Below are 14,058 nucleotides of genomic sequence, written 5' to 3'. Positions count from 1 at the left end.
CTTGAACACCACACAGTGCTTATTCAGTGAACAAACCAACTTGTTATAACAAAGTCCACCTCATCTTTACCCTTGAATTCTATGGTTTGTGATTTTTCACCAGCAACTTTGAGGACAAATCTGCTTAAATTTTCATCTGTGTTCTGGGAAGGAAGCAAATGAACTTTCCCTTTTTTTTTTTTTTTTTTTCTTGTTTTCTTTTTTTATTCCAACCACAGACAACTCAGACACCTTTATGAAGTGGCTGATGACTCAGAACACAGAACAGGAAAAATTCAATCCAAAATGAAAGAGCAAAACTGATTGCTCTGCTTTTTCTTGAGAGCAAAGTCATAGAAAATTCTAGGGCCCAGGTATAGAAAAAGTAGTATCAAGTAACAGTGGGTTTTAAAAAAAAAAGTTAGATTATGCATGCTATGACTTGGTGAGGTAGAACTTGATCCCCCAGAATCCTTAAGTCTAAATGAATTATGTATCAGCTGGCTGGCCTGTGAAGAAAGCCATAATTAATGAGAATCATTAAGGATTCACTGAGTTGTGTCAGACAAGCCTCATTTTATTTTATTTCATTTTTTTAAATTTTTGATAGAGTTTATTAGACTGTAGATTAAAGGAACGGTGTAGATGCAACATATCTGTATATCTGTATTTCAACAAGGTATTTGACATGAGATTTTTGAAGGTAAGAGATGGAGAATGGGTTGCTGGATAACAGATAATTTAAATGGATTCCTAACTGGTTCAGCAGTGTTAGGTTCTTGAATTAGAGGAGGGCTCAAATAAGTGGAAACAGCAATTATGAAAGATTTTATATCAAAGATTTGATGAAGCCTGGCTTGTCTGGAAAGTACTGAGTTTCTAATTTAATGTCTCACCACTTCCCTGTCTGTCTTCAGATCTCAACTGAGGCTTGGTTCCAGTTAAATGTGAGTTGCTACCATAAGGGTTAGGATGTGGCGGCTCTTGCTTTATATTCAACATTCAAAGGAAGTTAGCTGGTGCGCTATGAAAAACAACTTTTGTAGGATTGTTGGTTCATACAGGCAAAGACAATTTGGATTAAATGATATTTACTATAACCATTTAATCTTCCTCTCTTCTTCTCACAGTGTGACCTCTGGTGGCTCACTACCGAAGATACTAGAGAAAAAATTACTGGCAAGCTTATGAATGACTAAGGAGTTCTATCATACGGTGACCATAAATGGTGTGAATCTACTTTTGCCAAGATATCCCCTTGGCAAGGTATCTCATCTTTGGTGGTACTCACGTGGACACAAGTTGCCCATACTAACTATTTGGCTCTTTGATTCTCTACAATAACCCCTCTGGATTCTTTTACCCCTAAGCTTTCTAGAAGAGAAGTATTCAAATAATGTCACTAGATGCCACCATAAACCATCCCAACCACTTGATCCAGCCAATCCTGGCCAAACCAATCGCATGAACATACATATTTGTGTGTATAAATGCATAAACACACTTACTGACTTGCAGCATGCAGTGTATCTATTCAATCTAATGCTTAAAATAAGCTTTTTTCTAAAGAGTCTTTGAATGCCCAGTACAATTCCTGGGTGTTAACAGAAATAGAAGAAAACAGAAGATGTGTAGAACTGGGGATCTCTAGAACTATATATATATAAACACACATATGTACATATATATTCATTGCATCTTTAAATTTTTCTATAGTGTGAATTTTATATTTTTTACTATTTGTCTATAATAACTGTGTATAAATATAATGGTAAATTTATGTAATTTATAAAAACTGTACATATATTTGAGTACATATTTAACATTTTTAACTGACGGAATGTTTCACCAAAAACATCTGGAGATAGCTCTAAAGGATAAGGGATGAAATGTGCCTCAAAAACTGTGGTTTAGAAGAACTGGGGAAATTGAAATTAATTAATGTTAATGTAACACACGATATTTTAAAAAAACAGTGAATGTATGTGTGTTTGTGAGTGTATGTGTGAGTGAGAGAGAGTTAATTGGATGGCTGAGGAGAGGGTTGTTCAGAAACATGATGCCAAAATACGTTAATGCTATTTACAGATAACGGAAAACTAAACTGAAGCAAAAAGACTTATATTTGGGGCTTCCCTGGTGGCGCAGTGGTTAAGAATCTGTCTGCCAATGCAGGGGACATGGGTTCACGCCCCGGTCTGGGAAGATCCCACATGCCGCGGAGCAACTAAGCCCGTGTGCCACACTACTGAGCCTGTGAGCCACAACTACTGAGCCTGCGCACCACAACTGCTGAAGCCCCCACGCCTAGAGCCTGTGCTCTGCAACAAGAAGCCACCACAATGAGAAGCCTGTACACCACAATGAAGAGCAGCCCCCGCTCGCCGCAACTAGAGAAAGCCCATGTGCAGCAACGAAGACCCAACACAGCCAAAAATAAATAAATAAAATAATTTATAAAAAAAAATAAAGACGTATTTGGTTTTATGGCATAGTAGTTCATAAGAACTATTTTACTTTAAAATTGAATTTCAATATGCAAAATGACTATCATGTATTATCTAAACTGATAGAATTTATTAGCTTTTATTGGACGGCAGCCTCAGACCTCATCATGCATGCTCATTCAACTACTGCTGTGGGCCACAGTGTCAATGAATAAAATATCTTTAAAATTACCTATAAGCAATACTACCACAATTTTAGACTTAGAAAATTTACTAGTTTCCATTCTCCACATAATTTTAACTTTACATCTACAGGTTTAATAGTACTCCTATTACTAGATTAATTAAAAACAAAAATGAAATCCCAATGTTATAAATTTTGTTTGAAAAAAGGTCATTCTCTAATTAGGCAAGCAATGATGTTGACATGTATTTAATCCTGCTCATTCTATATTATCATCAAGCCACAAGCTTCATTAAACTAAACTTTAAAAAGAGCAATTAGAATGAGTGAGACTTACCAACATATAGCCTTCTCCCACAAGATGATTAATGGCTGGAGGATGAAAAGTCTCAAACTCCTCAAGATTTCCCTGGAAGGAAAAAAAAAAAAAAATGGGAAACACATTTTGAATTCACATTTTTTTGCAGTTATATGATGCTAAATTTAAGTCAGTTGATGAGATGAAAAAGGAGAATAATAATAATTGACACTTTATAGATTAACGAAATTGACTAATGATTTGAAAAAATACCATCAAAAGGGTGTTTATATTATTTCCTTGATGGAAAGTATTATAATCCATTTAAAGAATAGTTTAAAGAAAATCCATTTGAAGCAAACATTTAAAGAGCAAATATAATCCTTAAGCTTTTCTGATATAAAAGTTCATGCTATAAGAAATTATTCACTGATTAACCACAAACACATTTTCTTGTCTTAAATGAGAAGTTACTGAAAAGATAATATATTTTATATATAAGACCTTTACATCTGTTTTTGTTTTTCCGTGTTGCATAAGAAAATGAACCACTCACAATTTTTTAATGTTATACTACTCATTATTCACATGTTTTCTTATAGATTCAGAAAGCATTGTTTATCAAATTATGCTTATTATCTATAGAACTCTTGTCCCACATCCACGTGACTGCTGTACTCTAGGATAATCAACAATTTTCAAATTGACAGCACATTACTAAACATAAAATAGTGAGGCCATAACTATAATAAACCATATACATCAAAAACCTTAAATGAATCAGGATAGAGAATATGCAAACCAATTGATGAATAGTCACCAGATGCACAGCTCAAAGAAAAACTATAGACAGTTAAATATTCACTTAAAATCACACATTTAACAGCAGAAAATTGAACTGGGTGACAAAGATCAGGGGGTCCCATCAACTGTTTAATGATTGGTGGGTCATGTGCTCCTGAGTTCCAAAAGCAAATCACAAATGGCAAAATTTCTACCATTTACTAAACACAAAGAACTGAGCATTTAGGGTTCATCATGATTCCCCATGTCTGATCCAAATGTCTCCTCCCAGCCAGGCTTTTTATGTTTCTCTCTTCCTAAAATGTTCCCTTGCTACAATGTTCCCTTGTTCAAACGTTATTCATTCTTTCTAGACCAAACTCTGAACTCATCTAATCTATGAAGCCATAATAATTTTTGCATTCATAGGCTTGTTCTAATATTAACACATACTCCATCATGTATTTTTCATATATGTACCCTCTTTTTTCAACCACATTTTTAGTTCATTGGAACAGCAATCATGTTCTATTGATTGTGTATGTATTCAGAATCCAGTAGATTTCTGACTATGTAGTAGAGAAAATATATTTACACAAATATATGTATATCTGTGTATAGCTAGGTAGATAGATATAGATTACTTAGTTAACTGGAAAGTCTTGGTACTATACACTATGTCTAAAATGATCAATGTCAAAATCTCCTTTGACTGACCAAGAAATGGCTTTTGGTTTTGAAAGGAAGGAACTGCTATTTCTGTCTAATTTGGCAAACACTTCTCACTCAGGACTAATAGAATACTACATTGAAACTAATTTCTTCTACATGCCTTTAGTGAATAATGTTAAAATCTAACAAGGTATTTCTATAACCTTCTGCTGAACTTACAAATAACCAGTTCTGCAGCACCTAAGCAAAATAACATGTATTGAGTAGTTACTATGTCCCAAATGCTTTTTGTATATTATGTTGATCTTATTGTTTTTAGCATGATTAAATGTAAATTAATGAGGTAGAATTTGTTGATTTCTCTACTTTTCAGATGAGAAACCTGAAATAAAGAGACTTTGAGCTACTTCCTCAAAGGCTCCTAGTCAGTAAATAGTAGAGCTGGAATTTAAACGCAGGCAGTCTGACTCAGAGCCTTTCATTCTAACTACAGTAATACGCTACCTGTGTCTACAAATCACACATGCTAGATAAAGGGGAAGGGAATGCTAGAAGGAAGGAATAAGAAAGATATTTTACATATTGTCAAAATGTGGAACTGACATTTTTTTTAAAGCCAGGAGCAATTCCTAAAGGACTCTATCCTTCACACCCCTTCCCCAATATACCCAAGGCAGTCTTAGAACCAGTATTTCATTATTTCACAATAAGCCGACATGTTATAAAACCATTATCTAGTTATAGGATTATATATGGGAGTTTAAAACGAAAAATAAAATTTATTTTTAGATATTTACATGGGCATATTATCAAACAACTTTTATGTTACATTATAATTTAAGTTGTAGAATTTAATTTTAGGTAAGATTTAAAATAGCTTTTAAATTTGGCCTTTACCTCTCTGCTTTTGAACATCTTACCATTAACAAATACAGCACCTGTAAAAACAGTATAACTTTGAGCTTTTAGTGCTATGGATTTCACATTTACCTAAACCAACCCTTTTCCCTAAACTGTGCATGTTTCAGAGACTAAAGCAATATTTAAAGACTGTGGTATTCAAAACTTATTCACAGGAATAATGCTACCCTTTCTTTCCAGGAGCTGATTCACAAGTTATTATAAGTCTTACAAAAAAACATTTTTTTTGAGATTTATAGTATGCACTTAACTTTGAGATCAGTTACTGTCAATAGCTTTCTCCCCTTTTAAAATTTAGGAAGAATGAGTCTCAAGCACATTGAATCATTGCTCAGTTTTACTCAAGTTGTTCGTAGAAGAACTTGCAGGGACTTCCCTGGCGGTCCAGTAGTTAAGACTCTGAGCTTCCAATGCAGGGGGCACAGTGGTTCAATCTCTGGTCGCGGAACTATGATCCACATGCTTCATGGTGTAGCCAAAAATGTTTAAAAATAAATAAGTAAATTAAAATTTAAAAAAAGAAGAACTTGAGTATTTCCTCTGCTCTTTGAAGCTGGGTTTCCTGTTATTTCCTTTGTGTTGCATTGTCATCATTTTCTGGTGCTTCATATTTTGCTTTTAGCTTTCACAGAAAAAGGAGAATAAAGACTCTCATACACTACCAGCACACACAAACAAGAACAAGTGTGTTTCTTTTTAAATGCTATCTATGTTTAAGCCCCTTACTTATTGTTACATAAGATCTGCCATTATAAATTTAGAAGCTCATCACTAATCTTCACACACACTAGTTATTTATTTATTTATTTATTTATTTATTTTTTGTGGTACGCGGGCTTCTCACTGCCGTGGCCTCTCTCGCTGCGGAGCACAGGCTCCGGACGCGCAGGCTCAGCGGCCACGGCTCACGGGCCCAGCGGCTCCGCGGCATGTGGGATCCTCCCGCACCGGGGCACGAACCCGCGTCCCCTGCATCTGCAGGCGGACTCCCAACCACTGCGCCACCAGGGAAGCCCTAGTTATTTTTAAAAATTCGATGAACATCAATGTTACAAATTAAATCTTATCTCATGGTCACTGATTTTAATTCTTAGAACACTAAAAGTGCCTATGAATAGGTAACAAACACCAACAGTTAAGGAGACATATTAATAGGGAAAAGGGAAAATTTATAAAGTACACCTTCTGCTTATAGTGAAATAAAGTATATAAAAGAGGGAATTTCTGAGGGTTATAAAGATATACAATACAGAAAATAAGTGAAAATATAAAAAAGTATGTGCACTTATTCTGAAAGTTCTTTAGCCTCTTGTAATAAAGGATTTCTGTGAACAGATAGTTAATTAACATGCATTACCTAATAAAAGATACATATGATGAAGACACATATAGTATAATGCTTTCATAAAAAGATCATAAAATATAATCATGCAAGCAATTGGCCTCAATCCACAAAGCTAAAACTAACTCTATATCTCACTGAAATTCGATCTCTCTTACAATAACCTCCTGTCATTCAATCTCTACTCCTTCATCTAAATCATAAATACATGTCGCTGCCTTTGACTCTTCTCCCAGTCTATCTCAGCCCCCTCACTCGTCTTACTTCCCTATCCAGGTTGATCCCAGGTTAACCTCCTCAGATACCCTCTAACCAAACCTTTATCACCTCTGCCCTCTTGCTGTCTCACTACCCTGCTAATGGAAAACTCCAGACCAACCTGACAGTCCATTTCCTCCATTCCAAATTTTATACTGCCCAACTCTGACAACTTGAGTTCCTTATTAATGAAACTCCTAATTAATGGCTTCTTTATTAATAAAAATGGTTTATTTTGTCCAAAAAATGGGCTGGAAAAAGATAAGTGAGTAAAAAAGCAGCAAGACAGCATGCTTCTGATGATTAACTATAGAGCATTGTCCAAGAACCAGAAACCCTATATCCTCATCTGTTTGTGTTTAAAAGATAGAAGAATATATGTACCCATCCAAATCATGGGATACTATATGCTTCATCAAGGATCATTGCAGATTCCTGCTGGCCTGTAGGTCCAAAACAAGGTTCACTCCTAGGTATTCATAATTGGCAGCTGGCAGCACACCCCCCTGCCACTAACACTGCATATCTTTCAAGTAAATCCAGTATTAGGTATTTCAAAAACTCGTACTATTTTACTAACACTTTTGATAAGAGCCAGAGCAAGTTAGAGAGGACAGAGTGCATACATTAGCAGCATCTCTGCTTTCTAAGGCCTGTGTGTATCCCTTTCACCATGACATCTGAGACACACCAATGGTAGCCTGTTGACAGCTAGATGGTGACCAAAGTGTTACCTACCATGATTAATTCCCTGATGTTTCTGAAATATAGGTCTGGCTAAGCATTCTAAGGCCCTTTTGCTTACTGAACACCAATTTTATCAGCATTTAAGGGTCATATCATATGACAGCCCAGCACACAATGTGAGTCAACCGTTTAGATATCAAATAGCAGCAGAAGATCATTTATATATGTTTAAGAAATTTGATCAGGTTTCCACAAACTGCACAAATTTTTTTTTTGAAATATGAAACAGATTCATTCACTTTACACTTAGTGAATGGTTTAATCAAGATAAGTTTCCTGTGGGAACAGACCACTAATACTTGAGAGGGACACAGTCTTCATCTTATTGGAAAGTGTGTCACTTATCTTAAATACAAAAGGCTGTTTTGTTTTGTTATACTGCAGTTGTAGTATCTAGAAAATGATTCCACTGAAGGGAACTTGAAAGACAGCTCAAATACCTTACTTTAAAGGAAAAAGGAAAATAAAGCAAACAAAACCCTTCTAAGCTTTGCATTCGAGATAGCTTTTATTTTTCTCCATTCTCCTCTTCTCAGTCACACCCTCTCAAAAAAGTTGTTTGCCTTCACTAACTCTATTTTCAAACCTTCTCTTCACGGCTTATGCACTTTCTCAGAGATTCAGGTACTGACATTGCTACATCTGGAGTTGCCAATGACCTCCATATTGACAATTCCAATATAGACTTCAGTTATTTTACCTGTCTTATTTAACATTTGGTTCTGCTGACTACTGTTACCATCTTAAAACTTCTCTCCTAAATCCCATGACACTGCTTCCCTCTAGTTTTCTTCCTATCACTCTGGTTATTCCTTCTTAATTAATTGTTCATGTGTATCTTATGACATTTTTTTCTCAGCACTTCATCTTTGACACTTTGCCCTTCTCATTACATACCTTCATACAAAGCCACGGTTTCAAAAATAACCTATTACTAATAAATTCCACATGTATAGCTCCCAAACCCATGTATCAAACTATTGGACATTTATACCTGAATGTCCCAAAGATGTCCCCAATTCAACCTATGAAAATGTTCAATCACCTTTCATCTATTAATCTGCTCTTTCAATCTCTATCTCTGTGAACAATAATAATAGATAACATTTATTCCACATTTACTCTGTACCCGACACTTGAAATATCTTAAGCAAGTTCTCTACAACCTCATAAGGGAGATATTAATATTACCACCATTTTGAAGATGAAGAAACAGATGCACTTTAATTCATACTGGTAATAAGTATTTAATTCATACAGGTAATAAGTATTGGATATGGGATCCAAACAGATTGCCTACTCAATTAACCACTACACGTTGAAAGACATTTGCCCACTTGCACAAGTCAGACTCTCTGGGATCAATTAAGATTTCACTTTTATTCACCTCAGAAAGCTGTCATCACTCAGTTTTTAGATTATGGGTACAAAGCACTTATTGTATCCATTTCCTCCTCTCCATTTCTATGGCTCCAACTTTAGTTTAGATCTTCACTTCTCATCTTGATTATTTGAATAATTATGGCTCTTTTTACCAGCCCCTATACTGACAATAAACTTTAATCTCTGGTCTTGATTCCAAACACTTTATTCTGCTGTTGTTTAAGATCAGTCTATGTAACCTGGAAAAAAGATACATGACTATGAAAAAAGTTGACCTAAATATCACCTTCATTTTTCAACTGACCATATAAAAAAGGCACATGCACAGATTTGATGGGCACAGAACTCTTCCCTTCTCCCACAGCACAACTTCCTAAGATAAAGGATAGAATTTCTAACCATCAAAAATATGATTGAATTGTCAAAAAACTGCAAGTCTATAAAAATTATGAAATAAAAGTCACCATTCTATTTGTACTTTGACAACTTAAAGTTCTCGTTTGCATATATAAAATAATCGCAAAGACCACGATTTTTCTCTCATGGAAAGTCCAAGGCATGCAAATTGTCGATGTCCCCACAGGCAGTTATGTTCATGATATGCCAAAATAAAGTTATGAGAAGTAAGTGTCTGTATGAGTTTTGCCTCCCAAAATTTAAAGTTTACTAGTCTCTAGTATCTGTATATGTTTATACAGTAATGAAATAGAAGTTGCATTAAAAATTGTGAAGAGTTACTCAAGTAAACCAGATTACTAAGTGAATTTAAGAATATATATATATATATATATATATATATATATATATATATAATATTTTTTTTTTTTTTTTTTTTTTTGCAGTACACAGGCCTCTCACTGTTGTGGCCTCTCCCGTTGCGGAGCACAGGCTCCGGATGCGCAGGCTCAGCGGCCATGGCTCACGGGCCCAGCCGCTCCGCGGCATGCGGGATCTTCCCAGACTGGGGCACGAACCTGTGTCCCCTGCATCGGCAGGCGGACTCTCAACCACTGCATCACCAGGGAAGCCCAAGAATATTTTATTTCAATTTCCACCTGAAAGAAGTTCTCCTCCCATAAAAAACACATGTGTCCTAAAGTCACTAACCTTCTATGACTTTCTTTTCTTATCTAGGGAAAAGAACATAGGGAGTAGGGGTTAGTAGATGAATTCTAAGATCTCTTTCTGCTCTACTCTTCCAATTTGGGCAGATCTTTCAAGTTAGATAAAATTGCTTTGGTGACATCATGTGAATGGTTAGAAAGGACAAAATGTGAACAATCAACAAACAACATTATACTGGTTTGGAGAACAAAGACTGTAAGATATTTGTGATTTACAATTTGAGCTTCACAATTTGAATTATTTTAATTTCCAAGAAAAACCACCCAGAAGCTTTAATGCCACTCCCCTAAATTGCTTTCAGTTAATGTGTACTTAATCAGAATCACAAAGGCATGCACATTGTTTTCAATTACAAATGGCTTTATTTCAAAGTGAGGCTATAATTGGAATAGAAAAAGTGAATGACAGCAGCAACCTCAGCATTTGGTAAAACTATACTCAGAAAAACTAGCTCAAACTAGAGGAAGCAGTGAGATGAGAAAGCATTTTTGGTTTAAAGGATCAATAAAAATGAATGCACTGATGTAATATTCCTGACCAGAGAGCTCAAAAGTATTTCTGTTTTGTTTCAAGTCTGATGTCATTGAATTAAGAACACTCACACAGTTTTCATGCAAGCAGGATGTAGCTTTGAATAAATAGCCATAGAGCACTTTCGACAATTGGTCAAAACACTTTAGATACATCTAACAGGGCATCCTCGGAGCAGACGTGTTTCTGCCCAAACCGCGCACTAAAATTCCAATTATACAGGCAGCCGCATCACTACAACCTAATTGCCACTATCCTGAATGTGGGATGCAACCACTGCTTATGCGTCCTTGTTTTTCCCAAATCAGCATTAGTGATCTTCTCAATTTAGCAGTCTGCCCAGGGCTGTTGGGAGAACCAGCAATAAACTACTTAGTAACAAGAGGCTACAAATTGGTTTGTGCTTGCGTATTTATGGGCTTATGTAGTTAATTTCTTTCCGAATCAGTGGATGGATTAAACATTTTCTTCCGTAGCAAGGAAAGGTTCTTTAAAAAATGAGATTTTAAAACAGATAAAGGAAAAAAAAAGGGAGAAAGAATTTAGCAAAAAGGTATTAAATGCAAAATTAAATTGAGCACTGATAAACCTCACTGTTAAGGCCATTTAAACAAATTGAAATGTATTCTTCCCTCTCAGTTTCACATAAAGTGCAATACGTCCTATTTTAAAATTAGATAAGCTGCTTAAAAGCTATTACTGTAAACTCCACCCTCTCGCTAAACAAATTTACTGTAATGTGGGTGAGATTGTTTTTCTTTCACTATTTCTATTTGTTGTTTTGAAGAGAGTGATATGTTTAAACTTTTTCATGTTCTTAAAGTAAATGCATTTCAATGTTTTTGAAAAATAAGAATGTAAAAATATAGAGTATTTCCATAAAAAAGCACATGCTTTCTGTAGAAGAAAAAATATATTTAAACAACTCACAAAAACACATTATGCCACTAGTGAAAGAAAATAACTTTTAAAAGTAACAATTGTAAATGATATTTTAATTTTTCATGCCCACACACATAAAAAAATTTGGTTTGAGAAATATATAGTTATATCTTAAGACAGTTTGAAATTATGTGAAAGACTGAGACTATATCACTGAAGAGTTTCCAGTTTTAATTTTAAATGTGCTAGAAACAGAGTAAGTAGAAATGTGAAATTCAATGGAATTGGATTCTGGGAAAGTCAAACTTAAAAGAACCAGATATCTTAACTATAGAAAATAGTTTTCTCAGTCGGTCACTAAATCACTTTTTAGGGGCCTAAAATAAAATAGGCCCATGAAAAAAAGCATATTATATTTGGGATCAACTATTTCAAGCCCGTTATTTAACGCTACCTAAAATTGAGGCATGGGGAAGGAGCAGAACCGTTCCCAATTGCCTTATTATATTTGAGCCTCTACAAGACTCACTAAAGTATTTACTATGAGCAATAAACCTAGCCTTAAAAATCTCAGCAATCTGGGTATCGCAGATATGAGAAGGCTACTAATTGGTTTAATCTTACCAAACATTATAACTTTTTTTTGCATGATCAAATGCATGAAACGATTAAGCATTTTAAGAAATTTTATTACCTAAGCAAAAGAAAAGTTGTTTCTTAAAGCTAACATAACTTAAATAAAACATAAAGTTTATTTATTTTTATAAACTTATTTATTTATTTTGGGCTGCTTCGGGTCTTCATTGCTGTACACAGGTTTTCTCTAGTTGTGGTGAGCGGGGGCTACCCTTCGTTGTGGTGTGCGGGCTTCTCACCGCAGTGGCTTCTCTTCTTGTGGAGCACGGGCATCAGGCGTGTGGGCTTCAGTAGTTGTGGCACGCAGGCTCAGTAGTTGTGGCTTGCGGGCTCTAGAGCGCAGGCTCAGTAGTTGTGGCGCACGGACTTAGTTGCTCCGCGTCATGTGGGATCTTCCCCCTGCATTGGCAGGCAGATTCTTAACCACTGCGCCACCAGGCAGGTCCAAACATAAAGTTTAGATCCAGGCTGTCACCAATTAGCGGTTGCCTTCCCTGTGAATCCTAAATATAATGTATGATCTCATCCGCTCATGGCAAAGTAACATCCTTCTTAGAAGCACATCCCCAGTGACAGCATTTCTGGAATGTCATTCTAGCTCAAGTAAAGCAGCATCCGCAGTACTGCACAATCATCCTCAGAAGTATTGCTATTTAGAAGCAGAACGACAATGAATAATGGTAAGAAATAGGGCACTGCCCCCATGGGAATGCAGTAGCAGAGGTAGCAAAATACTTAAACTTCTGACTGCCTTTTCCCAGAGATTTAAACACCAGCAAATAAGGCCCTGTAGGCATGTAAAAGATAAGAGTGAATTTAACCCCCTTTTCACCTGCTCAGCTGCCACAAGTGTCATTCTCTGTGTGTAATTTAAAGTTTATTCCATTTCTGGCCCTGCTATTGTGCATTCTGAGGAATCAGCATAAAGAGGCATGGGGAGATAGAAGACTCAAAGATCAATCCTGCAAGATTAATCTATTAAATGTAACCTATTAAAACACCATAGATGGTCAACTTAGTTAAAGGTAGCCCAATAGAGCTATTGAAAAGAAAGCTATTTATCTTGACTGTTTCCTAAGAACCCAGAAAGTTGCTATTCCGGCTCTAGGGTAGAATTCAGCCCTCAGCACTTTTACCTGCTGCCTTCTGCTGGCATTCTTATTAAGATGCACTTACCCTTAGGAAAGGTAACAAGATGGCTATTAGTGGGACCAAGAACACGCTCGACTCCATGAAGGAACTGACAGAGATGGTGCTGCTTGAGGAAGGTAAAATACAGAGAACTGAGAAGCAGTAGAGCACAGCCCAGATGAGGGAGAATTCCAGGACAGGAAGGTGGAGGGCTGTCTGGGTATGCTTAGTTTGGCCCCAACCCCGAAGTATACTGTTCCTCTCCCTACCCAGCCTCATTCAACTAAATCTAAATGACAGTTACCACCCAGAACTTTTTAAAATCTTGAGAATAGTTTATTGCAAACAGAAAACACAACATTTTCAAGAATCCATTGGTTTACCTAATATGAATGTATTTCTGAAAAAAACTTGTCAATTCCCCATAATGTGGACACTTGAAGAGTTTAATCTAAGAGCCTAGAAAGAAAAAGCACAGTTTAAACTGAGAATACTTGAATTCTAATCTCACTTTTGGCATGTATCAAATGCGGGCATTTATTGAATTTTTATGGATTTCAGTTAGTTTCTCATTTATACAAAAGAGGGCAGGAGAGACAGATCACTTCTAAGGTATCACAGAGCTCTAAAAACACAAGGCTGTACAAAATTAAATATTTTCTGGATGGGGATTAAAGAAAATATGAATTTTGCTACTGCCTCTTGGTTAGGGTTGGACATCAGATTATTTCTGCATAAT

General features: G+C 35.9%; 1 protein-coding gene across 1 annotated transcript in view; it reads right to left on the bottom strand.

Moving 5' to 3' along the window:
- The window catches only part of PTPRD (protein tyrosine phosphatase receptor type D), a 2,130,336-nt gene that overhangs the window by 1,563,017 nt on the left and 553,261 nt on the right, over nt 1-14,058 (bottom strand). Inside the window, exon 3 of the mRNA XM_073806125.1 lies at nt 2,948-3,019. The gene's annotated coding sequence lies outside the window, so the exon portion shown is untranslated. The remainder of the gene's footprint in view (nt 1-2,947; nt 3,020-14,058) is intronic.

Source organism: Tursiops truncatus, chromosome 6, assembly GCF_011762595.2.
Source record: "Tursiops truncatus isolate mTurTru1 chromosome 6, mTurTru1.mat.Y, whole genome shotgun sequence".
Taxonomy (NCBI): Eukaryota; Metazoa; Chordata; class Mammalia; order Artiodactyla; family Delphinidae; genus Tursiops; species Tursiops truncatus.
Note: the sequence above shows the minus strand (reverse complement) of the source record. Positions and strands in the feature narration are given on the sequence as shown.